The 13,041-nt window shown below is 45.7% G+C and overlaps 1 long non-coding RNA gene across 1 annotated transcript; it reads right to left on the bottom strand.

The window, feature by feature from the left end:
• Positions 1-9,528: 9,528 nt before the first annotated feature.
• Positions 9,529-12,149, bottom strand: LOC138775667 (uncharacterized). The gene is made up of 3 exons (XR_011360603.1): positions 12,092-12,149; positions 10,933-10,975; positions 9,529-9,626 (listed from the first exon to the last, which is right to left on the bottom strand). It is a non-coding gene; the product is annotated as an uncharacterized lncRNA (long non-coding RNA).
• Between the last annotated feature and the right edge of the window lie 892 nt (positions 12,150-13,041).

Below are 13,041 nucleotides of genomic sequence, written 5' to 3'. Positions count from 1 at the left end.
AAGTCATGTTTTGCCAGATGCAAATGTGGAAAGGGTGCTATTACACAGGCCAATGGCGGCCCAATCAATATTGTAAACAAGCGTTGATTTGCTAGATCAGCACTAGTTTACTGGGCCTTTTACACAGCCCGATAATCGTTTAGCAAGGTCTGCATGGACATCTTTACATTACCTATCCACGTTCCGTCATTACCCTTAAAGTTTACATTACCTATCCACGTTGCTCTGTCTGGGCTGCATTACTATTACAGTATTATGGCATTTCTGATCATTCAGTGATCATTTTACAGATTTTGAGCCAGCAAAAGTTACCCTGTATAGAGTGAGTCACACCTAAAAAGAGGATTTTTTACTCACCGTAAAATCTCTTTCTCGTAGTCTTCATTGGGGGACACAGATACCATGGGTATAGGCTGCTGCCACTAGGAGGCGCTGACACTAAGAGAAACAAAGGAAGTGACTCCTCCTGAGCAGGATATACCCGCCCACAGGCACTGAGCTAAACCAGTTTGTACAAGAGCAGTAGGAGAAGTCAAGAACAGGTAAAGTAGAAATAACACCAAAAACGGAGAAAACTACCATACCGAGGAAAAACCCCAAAAGAAAATGGGTGGGTGCTGTGTCCCCCAATGAAGACTACGAGAAAGAGATTTTACGGTGAGTAAAAAATCCTCTTTTCTCGTGCGTCTTATTGGGGGACACAGATACCATGGGACGTTAAAGGGGTAGTCCACCAAAAAAAAATTTCTTTCAAATCAACTGCTGCCACGAAGTGCCAGAGATTTGTAATTTACTTCTATTAAAAAATCTCAAGCCTTCCACTACTTTTCATCTGCTGTATGCCCAACAGGAAGTTGTATTATTTTCAGTCTAGAGAGCAGGAGGGGTTGTCTATGGGCATTTGCTGCTACTCTGGACAGTTCCTGACATGGACAGAGGTGGCAGCAGAGAGCACTGTGTCAGACTGGAAAGAAAACACCACTTCCTGCTGGACACACAGCAGCTGATAAGTACTGGAAGACTTAAGATTTTTAATAGAAGTGAATTACAAATCTCTGGCACTTTATGGCACCAATTGATTTGAAAGAAATTTTTTTTGGGTGGACTACCCCTTTAAAAAGCAGTCCATGGGGTGGGAAAGATAACCGCTAGACAAGAGCGCTTGGCGAGAAGGCACAGAATAGCACCAACACAACCATCAACTAGGAAGAGAGCAAGGGATGATGCTGAATGCATCAGAGAAAACCCCTACAGGTCCGCAGCAAAGGAAAAAAAAGAGTGTCTATTCCCTGGAGCAATGTGCTGCACAGCAGACAAGAGTGGGTTGTGTCCATCCTGGAAGCCAGCGACATGATGTAACATTGAGTCCAACAGAACTAGTAGGCTAGATGTGGGGGAAAAAAAGCAGACGCCCAGCCAAGTGGGTGACCACAGGCAGCAGGGACTTACTCTGAGGTAAAACAGAATAAAAGGCAAATACAAACCAAGACGGGAGAGACTGGAAAATGTTTCATGGCACATAGAGGTCTAAGGCGTCAAATAAAGGAGAGAGAGGACTGAGCGTCTCTCATAGAAGGTGCCACATGAGATGCAGGAGAAGCTGCGTCCTTGACTATAGAGCTGGCAAGAATGGCCAGGCTGGAAGCTCCATAGGCCTAGGAGTACAGTCTTCACTGAGAAGACAAAACTTGAGCATAAGAGAAGCCATGACCTATGATAAGAGTTATCCCATCTGAGAAACACATGTTAATAAGAAGAATAAAGCTGTCCAAGCATAAAGCAGTCCAGGGAAGGAAGGAGCTGGAAGGAAGGAGCTGGAAGGAAGGAAAAACCGCGATCAGAATCTTGAGTACGTTGTCCTGGAAGGAGTACAGTAGTACCTGGTATCCCGCAGTGCCCGGCAGAAAAGAGGAGCAGAGGAAAGCTGGTAAGCCGGGGAAAAAACAACTCCATGGGCTGTTAGAGCCTTAGAAGGGAGGTCGATCATATAAAAACACTCCACTCCAAGAAGCCTAGAGGTACAAGCCTAGAGGTACTCGAGAGCCTGGAGTCCCAGAAGGAAAACTGTGAAGGGAGGTCAAGGTAAGGGCTGATGGGCATGGGAGTTGTCACAGGACAATGGGCACAACAGGTAATACATAGACTAGAGTCCATATGAGCAGAACAGCAAATGTAAGTCCTGCCAGAATGCGATAGGTTTGGAGACGATAAAAGGTAGGGCCAGACATGGGCCAGTGAACAACCCTGTTTCCAAGGAGAGGAAACCTTTAAGGGAGTAAGTTCTCAAGGAATCCACATGGGAGACAAGATAAGGGAGGGGGACTGGGAGCCCCGTCTGGAGAGCATGGCCGGTCAACAAGAAGACCAAGGACAAGGAAGTCAAGCAGGAGTGCTCATAGAGTCCAGTGAGGATCGGAAACCCACACCCGCCTGTCGGAAGAAGCAATTACGGAATAACAGTCCTCTGGAGGATACTTATACTAAATATTCCATCCTCCTGGAGGAGGGAAGGGCTGCTTGAAGATTTTCTGACTGAGTGGTAAAAAAAACCAAACCAGGATTGGGGGGGGGGGGGGGGGGGTCATGCACAACAGTGCATTACTCCAGGGATAAAGAGTAATGGTGTAAGCGGGAGCACTGCAAAACCCTGAACTGAGAACAATGCTTCATAGTCCGTATGGCCAAGCAAGGACACCTGGAGAAGCTAGACCACAAAGAGGACCATACACCTATGCTTAGGACGGTAGAGAAACCGTACAGGCAGTAAACAGGAATCCTCACCCTGTGAGACTGCAGCTGCCTAAGAGAGAAGACTAAATACTTGCCATGTTGGCCATAGGCAGATGCAGAAGGAGAAGTCCTAAAGTAGCACTGTGATAGACATGTAGGCAATTGATGTCATACATACACCAGGGGTAAAAGAAACCCTTTACTGTTTTACCTGAGGAGCCGAGAGGCCTCACTTCACCCAGATCAAAGATGGGGACGGGCCTAAGCAATACAAGCCATACTACTGGGGAACAGCCAGCGAGACAAATGCCAGAACATGGTAGTTATGCCCAGACCAAGGACAGAAGAACCACCCTGACAGTACCAGGATGAAAGTGACCGGATCTGTATGCTGTCGGACACTCAGAGGACCAGAGTATGAGAGTCCAACCGTCCGGGGGCAGGTAAAATGAGGGGTCCTGTACCTTGTGTAGTGGGACACGTAGCAGGATGCTTGGCTTTAGAAAGGATACAGCCCAAGAGGAATACAACAAGGTTGCACTGCCTGAGAGCAGGTAATGAGACTTGTTAGTGGAAACATATAGAAGACAACATGGTGTAGTAAACAAGTTACCCTATGATGATCCCTGAAGTGACAGGCACAGATCATGGAAGTCCTACGAGGATTAAAGGTAATATACAGGGTAACACGAGCAGAGTAGCTGCAAGCAGTAAGTAACAGAGGACCGGCATTCAAGAGATACAAATACCTGGACTGGAAGCAGGTAACGTGCCTGGTCAGACCTGTAAACAGAAGCCTACAGTGTGTGCTCTGGGAGCAGGGAAGAGAACAGGACTGTGTCCCTATGTAAATGAGGACTGGATACGAGAACTGCCCCAGCATCACCAGGATAGTGAGCAGACCTGAAGGTGGTGTATTACATCGTGTAACAGGTTACCACAATCTGCGCACACCGAACTACAGGTAATGTAGTTGGAGCCATATCGTGCAGCAGAGGGCAGAGCTCTGAATAACCTTGTACCACCACCTGGGAGGGGGTAACATGTCCAGTTCTATGTCCGTGACATCATGTAGTAAAGGAATCTATGTCATGAAGATGAGAGGCAGGTCTGAAGCACCGCCCGCTAATGGGTGATGTGAGTGACAGGACTGGAAGCTCTGAGTAACACCGGAACAACGACTGGCAATGGGTGATGAGTCTGGTCCCATAACCTGTCTGACAAACCATGTAGCAGACTGTTCTGTTGTGAGAGCCCAGGAACACAGCATAGTAATAGGTAATGTGTCTGGTTCCATGTCCTGCTTGCGACACCATTTAGCAAAGGATTCTGCCTCGAGGAACACAGTAGTCCCCTTAGGAACGGTAATGTGTCTGGTCTCATGTCCTGCTTGTGAAACCATGTAGCAGAGGGTTCTGCTCAAAGATCGTTTGTCAGCGAGTAACATGTCTGGTTCCATGTACTTACCGTGACACTGTGTAGCAGAGGGTTCTGCTCAGAGCACAGATACACTGCCTCGAAACAGGTAACGTGTCTGGTTCCGTGTACTTACCGTGGACACTGTGTAGCAGAGGGTTCTGCTCAGAGCACATACACCGCCCTGATAACGTGTAACGTGTCTGGGTTTATGTACTCCTCGTGACACAGTGTAGCAGAGGGTTCTGCTCAGAGTACAGATACACTGTTTGGAAACAAGTAACGTGTCTGGTTCCGTGTACTTACCGTGACACTGTGTAGCAGAGGGTTCTGCTCAGAGCACATTACACCGCCCTGATAACGTGTAACGTGTCTGGGTTTATGTGCTCCTCGTGACACCGTGTAGCAGAGGCGTTCTGCTCAGAGCACATACACCGCCCTGATAACGTGTAACGTGTCTGGGTTTATGTGCTCCTCGTGACACCGTGTAGCAGAGGGTTCTGCTCAGAGCACATACACCGCCCTGATAACGTGTAACGTGTCTGGGTTTATGTACTCCTCGTGACACCGTGTAGCAGAGGGTTCTGCTCAGAGGCACAGATACACTGTTTGGAAACAGGTAACGTGTCTGGTTCAGTGTCCTGCTCGTGACACCAGGTAGCAGAGGGTTCTGCTCAGAGCACAGATACACCACCTAGATAGCGGGTAACGTGTCTGGTTCCATGTACTTCTCGTGACACCATGTAGCAGAGGGTTCTCAGAGCACAGATACACTGCCTGGATAGCGGGTAACGTGTCTGGTTCGATGTACTTCTCGTGACACCATGTAGCAGAGGATTCTCAGAGTACAAGATACACCGCCTGGATAGCGGGTAACGTGTCTGGTTCCATGAACTTCTCGTGACACCATGTAGCAGAGGGTTCTGCTCAGAGCACAGTAAACTCCGTCTAGTAGCGAGTAACGTGCCTGGTGCCGTGTCCTACTTGTGACACCATGTAGCAGAAGGATCTCACTGAGGGCACAGAAACACCGTATGGTGATGGGGAATGTGTCTGTGCTTATGTGGTTGGAGGGGAACCAGAGTGTCTGTATATAAGTATTAATGTAATCTTATGTATATAAAATCTGACACAGAGGGGTCGACCAGCACCAAAAATGCTGGATCTGCAGACCAAGGGTTGCTGGAACATTATATGGAACATTGGCCATAATAAAACATGATGCAAGCCATTCTCATATATGTAATGGTGTAATAACACACTTCCACCAGTAGGTGGCAGGAGAGGTGCATCAGGTGTCCCAAGCTGCTGGGGGGAGGGGGGAGGGGGAAGCAGCATCCCTCAGTGCAGGCTCTGGAGAGAGCCAAAAGGGGGAATGCCACGGTCCGCGGTGCACCCGAAAAGGGGCGGGGTCTACCGGGAGGGGGGCGGAGCATCTTACTGTGAAGGCTCCACCGAGAGCCACAGGTAAGATTAAGGTGGGATGCTGCGGCCCACCCGACTCCCGAAGGGGGCGGGGGCCTACAGGGAGGGGGCGGAGCATTCCAGTGCAGGCTCCACAGTTGAAAAAGGCGCAATTCTCCGGGCCGTGCGACACCCGGAAGGGGCGGGGCCTACAGGAGAAGGCGGGGCATCCTCAGAGCAGGCTCCAGTGAGAGCCAAACATAAGAAGAAATGAGGCGGGCCGCGCAGCGCCCGAAAGGGGGCGGGACATATCGGGAGGGGGCGGAGGTATAGCCCTGTGTGTACTCTGGAGAGCCACAATATAGGGAAAAAAGGTCGGGATGCTGCGGCACCCGGTAAGGGGCGGGGCTTAGGGAAAAGGTGCAGAGCATCCTTTAGTATGGTCTCTAGAGCCACATGAAAGGAAAAGTGCGGGAAGCTGCGCAGCACCCAGTCAGGGGAGGACATCCCTCACAGTGCGCCCCATGGCACGGCAGAGAGAGACACAAATAAGAATAAAATGGTGGAGAGGGCTGGCATGCTACCGACTGAGGGAGAGGAGTATCTGCCTGGGAGGGCTGCAAGTGACTGGAGAGGGAGAGCTGCCTATGTGGAGTAAAATGGCGGCCTGGGAGGGAGGGCAGGGGGAATATACTCACCATATAGGAGCACATACTTACCATTGTAGTCTTCAGCCGGTGGGTGCCTCACCTTACGCGCCAAGCTTTGGGGGCGAGGCGGGAAGGGGCTGTGCGGATACAGAGTCCGCAGAAAGGCGACCAGATAGTCAGACTGATCTGGGGCCCTGGTGTCACGTTACCGGCCGGAGGCGACCGAGGGGTCACAGCCCATTTACATTTATGGTCTGTTCCCTGGTTGCATAGTGGGGGGATCAGGGTGAGTTTAGATAACCCACCGTGCCCAAGAATCCATAGGACCTAGAAGGAAAAAGAAGAACCAACTAACTAAAAATAAAGGAAGAAACTGGTCTGGAGAACCCAGACCTGTGTCTGCCTCCTACTGACACTAAGCTTAACTGGTTTAGCTCAGTGCCTGTGGGCGGGTATATCCTGCCTCAGGAGGAGTCACTTCCTTTGTTTCTCTTAGTGTCAGCGCCTCCTAGTGGCAGGCAGCCTATACCCATGGTATCTGTGTCCCCCAATAAGACGCACGAGAAAGCGCTTTTTACTTGGCTCCTATACTGTATACAGTTATAGGAACACAACTATCAATGGAATGCACTAGAAACACTACTTTCAGGACTTTTTGTTAACCCAGATGTTCAAAAAGCATGGCAAATCACACATAAGCAAAGTTTTTCTAGTTATGCCAAATTTATTATATGTGGTCAGAGTGACATTTATTACAAATTCAGACATAATTCTAAACAATTTTATCTATATATGTATAAAAAAGCAGAAAGATAAACAACCAGAAAAAAAATCTTAGGGAGAACTTATTATGATAGGTATTTAAAAAATGGTAATTTTTAAAAGGCTCAGTTATGCTTTCCATCATAAATTATCTATAACTTAGTTGGGCTAGGTTATAACAGGTACTTAAGGCATTTGGCTTAAAGGGGTTTTCAGAGAGCTCTACCTTATCTAATCTCCGACGCTCAATTTCCTCCCTCTGCCTTTCTATGGCGATAACTTCTGCATCACAGAAGGCCAGAGGGAGGAAGTGGAGCCCAGGAGAGCAGAGAATGTAGCAACTTCTCTGCTCTCATGATAACTCCTTTAATAATGGGATAATAAAACTATTGGGGCTTGGCACACCTAGTATAAGAGGCAGAATTTGTTAGGCTACGTTCACATCAGCATTTGACCATCCGGCACCATTCCGTCTACCTTTTCCGTTTTGGAGTAAGCAAAACGGAAACTGTCGGATCCGTTTAAAATCCCCATAGATTCTCATGATATTTTAGTGTGCTCCGTTTGCCCTAATTGTGCTCCGTTTGCATGCAATCCGTTCAAGATCCGTTTTTTTGAACGGATGAAAAAATAGTGTTTGCAGTATTTTTCTTTCCGCTTAAAAAAACGGATCACGAACGGAAAGTGCACTTCCGTTTTTTTTACATTGTAGTCAATGAGGACGGATCTAAAACGGAAGGTATTTTCCGTTCACATTCGTTTTTTTTTCATCCGTTTTTGAACTGAGCATGCGCAGAAGCAGCAAGAACCAAAGAAGAAAAATAAACGGATAGAAAAACGGATGCTGACTGATGCAACGGATGCAACTGATGTACAAAAGTCAGTTTTTAAAAAAAGATTCAGTTTTCATTAAAAAAAGATGAACATTTTGCAATCAGTTTGAATCAGTCTGCTCATCAGTTTATGCTCATCCGTTTAATTAATATGGACAGATCCGTTAGAAACAAAGAAAACGCTAGTGTGGCTGAGCCCTTAAGCAGCGAGCAGAGCACACAAGAAATCCCATTGAAGGAATAAATGAAGGCAGAGTTTCAAGAGGAATCACCGCGCGGACTCCACGGATAAATTCTACCTCTTTTACTCGGTGTGCAACGAGCTCTTTATAAGTAACATGGAAGCAGAAAGCATAAACTGTTTATGTGTTACAAATTACACCTTGCCGGCACTAACAGGCACAAATCTACCGCTGTGTAGGGAGAGTGGGAAAGTAACACCGGACTGTCTCTGTGTGTACTCGCACTGGGTGTAGGTGTATGCCACAGGAGAGTACCCTGCATCCTACTCTATCCCCTCCCTGCTGTTACCTGCAATATGGAATAAAGATTTGCCCTAAATATTTGAGCGCTGAGTGCCGGTTTCATTCATTCTACTTATTATAAACTGTTATGTACAGGGCGTGGGACACAAATAAGGGGGCAATGCTAAGTATTACAGGAGAAACAGCTGCAGAAATAATTCAGTCACACCTATAAAGAGCATTTATCAAGACCAGCGTATCCATATGCTGGTCTTTTGTAAATCCCCAAACCATGCCCCACGCTACATTTACTGCAAGGCGCACACCATGCAGCAGTCTCAGAAACCTGCACCAGCTCTGGAGCTGGTGTAGATTTTCGCTATGATTTACTGCCCATCCGCACCCTGCCACATCTTCTGCCCACTTATTAGGCAAGTGGGGTGCACATTGCCAGAAAGTTGCAAATTTTTGCACCAGACATGAGGATGAAAAGATCATTATTCACCACTCACGTGGATTTGCAGTGCTGAATTGCCGCTTCGGGGTCTCCTGCACTGCCGACGTTTCGACCCTTTTGATGGACTACCAGCTCAGCCAGTCACTGATTGGCTGGGCGGGCAATCTATCAGCTGGGTTGGGCATTTTTTTCTCCCAAGTCGTGGAGAGGTAAGTAATAATTAATTGTTATGTTCCCCTTGCTGGCCATTTTTTTTTTTTTTTTAATTTCTGGAATTCTCCTTTAAATTGTGAAATAATTCTTCACAATTGACTATATAAACCAGAGACTGAATATGATATAGCAGCACAGGCAAAAAGTAGAAAAAATAGATTAGTGCACACCTCACCAGACTGGGCTCAGTGTCCGGGATAATCCAATAAATTTGAAGGAGACAGCACTTTGTAGAGTGAAAAACGGTGGCCTTTATTCACACCTCAATGTTGCGACGTTTCGGCATGCTTGAGAAAGGCTACTGTGTATAGCCGAAACGTCGCAACATTGAGGTGTGAATAAAGGCCACCGTTTTTCACTCTACAAAGTGTTATATAAACCAGAGAGACTGAGGCTGGGATTTTACACGTTTGGAATACCTTCCAATCTAAGGGGAAAACATGCCCAATGTTGCCAATAATTCCAGCATCATTGCATGGCTATTGGGAAAGGAATGGAGGCATGGTTTCCACTGAGACTGCAAAACATTTCAAACATATAAGAAATAGAGCCTTAAGACCAGAGTCAAGAAAGAAATTTTATTTGTAACTTACTCTGGCATATGAAATTGTCCTCTTTGCTCATCCACAAAACTATAATCCAAGTCATTTCTTTGACGAAATTCATTGAACAGCATGGCATAATTGGTAGCATCAAACTACATAAAAAAGAAACGCAGTTGTTTAAAAGGATTTTATACTGAACACATCTTTGGGTGTATTCACACTGAGTAAAACAGGCTGAACTCTGCGTCGGAGCCCTCAACGCGGAATCCCACCTGCCTCAGTGTGTCACAGGCATGCGCGTGCGCCTCCGCTCTCTACTCAAAGAAATGACATGAAGACTGTAAGCAGAAAAATAACATCTGGCCCACGGGCAGAGGAGCAGACAGCAGTGCTGGGTGGGGAAATAACAGGAGTGTTGTTGGACAAACTTTAGAACAAATTCACAACACAAATTGATTTTTGATGGGTTCAGCACAGGACAGAGTAACATTCTTCAATTAATATTGGTAGGACTTCAAAAACTGCAGTCTCTCTTTTAAACAAGAGAATAAGATAGAAATGAAACTAATAAAGGCAGAGAAGACCTGCAAAAGCAGACAAGCTAAAACTGCGTAGCTGAGAGTCTGTGGAAGGGGTATATAGTCTTTGTTGGTGTTTTACTGCACTGTACTTTCAGCAGTAGATGTGCCCTAGTAATCTGAATCTTTGCAGCAGTATACTATTAACATGAATGGAAAAAACTGTTGCAATCCAGTCATAGCTTAGAGAAGTAGTGTAAGCATGTTTGTTTGGTCTGTCTCATTCTTTAAAATGACCTAAAGTAATTTTTTTAACAGTGTTTTTATTGAGGGAGGGGGGGGCAGGGGGTCCCTCTATGATGTCCATATACCCTAATGGGTCATACAGACATGGACTGTATAGCTGGGATAACCCCTTTAATGCTAAAATTACAAACATTACAACAACAAAATAGGTCAGTGTACAGTATTAGTAAGTGTACTCAATGTATATACTGACAGCAGCTCCCTGTGTACCTCATAGAGCTAATATTAGACTCCCCTTCACCAGGCTGTGCTGTCCTGCTCTGTTTTGTTTCTGTCCATAAAATGGCTGACATGGAGGAGCATGTGACCATGCCCTGTCCCCTGCATCCTCCATAGACACATACAGGCTCAGTGGAGGACACTGTGGGGTGGGGTGGGGCATGGTCACATGCTCCTCCATGTCAGAAATCTTATGGACCAAAATACCACAGAGCAGGGCAGTACAGCCTGGAGGAGAGGAGTCTGATTTTAGCTCTATGAGGTACACAGGGGGCTGCTGTCAGTATATACAGTTAGCAAACTTACTAATACTGAAACTATTTTACTATAAAGAAGCCAACCCCTTTAACATGTGACAACACAACTGGTGTGTAAAAAAAAAATTAAAAAGTAGATTAAAAATGAAATAACATACCGCATGCTTACTGGTGGCCCCACTGGATGCACTTGCTTCTGCTCTGCGAAAGCAAACAGCATTACAATGAAGTAATGATAATACTGTCATTACATCACATGACTTAACAAAATAAAGGATACCTAGGTTGGCTCACCTAGCACTGATGCTTCTCTCCGCCCCTGTGCCTTTGTTTATTTACCTGATAGAACACTCTCCCAGTTTTGCTGATAGGGTTACAGGCACAGTGTAACATGGAAGGTCAGCGAGAGAGCCGGGAAGGTGTGTCATTGGGTAAGTAAACAAAGGGGCAGACAGTAGCAGCGGTGCTAGGCCAGGCATGTACATATTCCGTATTTTGTTGTTTTACAGCCCTAGCACGCTGTCATGTGTCTTTTAATGTATTCAAAATACCCATTTAAAGATAGAAGTGGAATAAACCATACTAAAGGTCCTAAAATGTGATTCACATTTAATGGAGACGCCAACGCATACAACTTTATTTACATCAAGCTTTGATTTTACATCAAGTACTACTACTCCCATCATTAAAGGAGTGATGTTTATCTGATGCTGTCAGCGCCACTAAAAGTCCCGGATCTTTCTGCACGGTTGTACCTCCAGCTGGCATAACCTTCCTTTGACTCTCCACCGGGATCTCCCGGCCGCGGACTGGCTGCAAGAGGCTTGTTATTTTATTATGCGATCGGCGGTGTCGGGCTCGTAGCACGCCTACCCCAGGTGAGCGGTTCCAAAGCCACTATTTTTATTTGAATGTCCAGTTTGCAGTAACACACTATGTGCGCCCCCGGTGTTTTTTAATCTCTCCAGTTTAACGCATACAACAGCACATAAATTTAGACTGAATGTAGTCACTATTAGACAGTATTTGGTCCACTCAATGGTCGCAGTCACAGGGGCTACAACCACAACCAGGCCCAGCAGAGAAGGGGCGCTCATCTGGGATTCAGTCATTATGTGGTGGTATCATGGCCTGCATGTTTATTCCTCTTGGCATACATGGTATTCGCTATGGTGATAATAACCGCTCCTTGTACTGTTATCTGTAGGACCATTATAGTTATGTTCACTTTGACACATACACATATATAGTGTTCTATGCACATCACTGCAGGTTCGTCTTTACACTATTTGTAAGGCGACAATTATCTCAAGTTACCTTGTATTTAATCCTACAGGACTGCCTTGTAAAGCAGGGTTTTCTACTGACTGAGCCTACATAATAAAAAGAAGAAATTAACGATTTTAGATTATACATATATAAGCACTGTATACTGCTGAAACATGCTAATTTGTATTCTATGGATTATATAGTGATGTGAAGGGAACTTTGGTTTAATAAACAGTGTCCCCAATTCAGGACCTTAATGGGCTACCACAGAGAATAGGTTGCGCCAACATGTTTGGAAAATACAGATTCAAGGAATACTGTGTAATGAGTCATTTTTAGTGACGAGCGAATACTGTTCAATCTAATAGCTATTTGATCGAATAGTAAGGTATTCAATCAAATTATCGAATAGTTCGCCGAATATTTGATAAATATTCGATAAGCGTTCAATCCCCCAGCTTCCCGTTTTTACCTCCAAGTGGTCGAATAGATGTTTTTCAATAATCCAATACTTGTTCCCATAGACTTAATGGGATTGAATATTCTGGAGATATTCGTACAAATATCGAATATTTCACTATTCGCTCATCGCTAGTCATTTTCCAAGGCGGATGGCTAGGGATCCCAACAATGACACAACTTATGATCAGACATGATTGGCAGACCCTTCTAAAAAAAGGGATTGTCCAAAGTTGACACCCTTTAAGCAACTCTTAAATGGAGAAGTCTGGCAAAATTTTTATTAAAGTATTGTATTGCCCCCAAAAGTTATACAAACACCAATATACACTTATTACGGTAAATGTTTATAAGGTGCTTTTTTCCCTGCACTTACTGCTGCATCAAGGCTTTATTTCATGGATAATATGGTGATGTCATGACCCGACTCCTAGTGCTGTACGGGCTGTGGCTTTTGGAGAGGATGATGGCAGGGGGACACTCAGGGACACAGGAGTGGAGGGACACTGAGCATCCCTCTGCCATCATCCTCTTCAGCA

This window comes from Dendropsophus ebraccatus, unplaced genomic scaffold, assembly GCF_027789765.1.
Source record: "Dendropsophus ebraccatus isolate aDenEbr1 unplaced genomic scaffold, aDenEbr1.pat pat_scaffold_1834_ctg1, whole genome shotgun sequence".
Lineage (NCBI taxonomy): Eukaryota > Metazoa > Chordata > Amphibia > Anura > Hylidae > Dendropsophus > Dendropsophus ebraccatus.
This window is presented reverse-complemented; position numbering and strand designations above follow the sequence as displayed.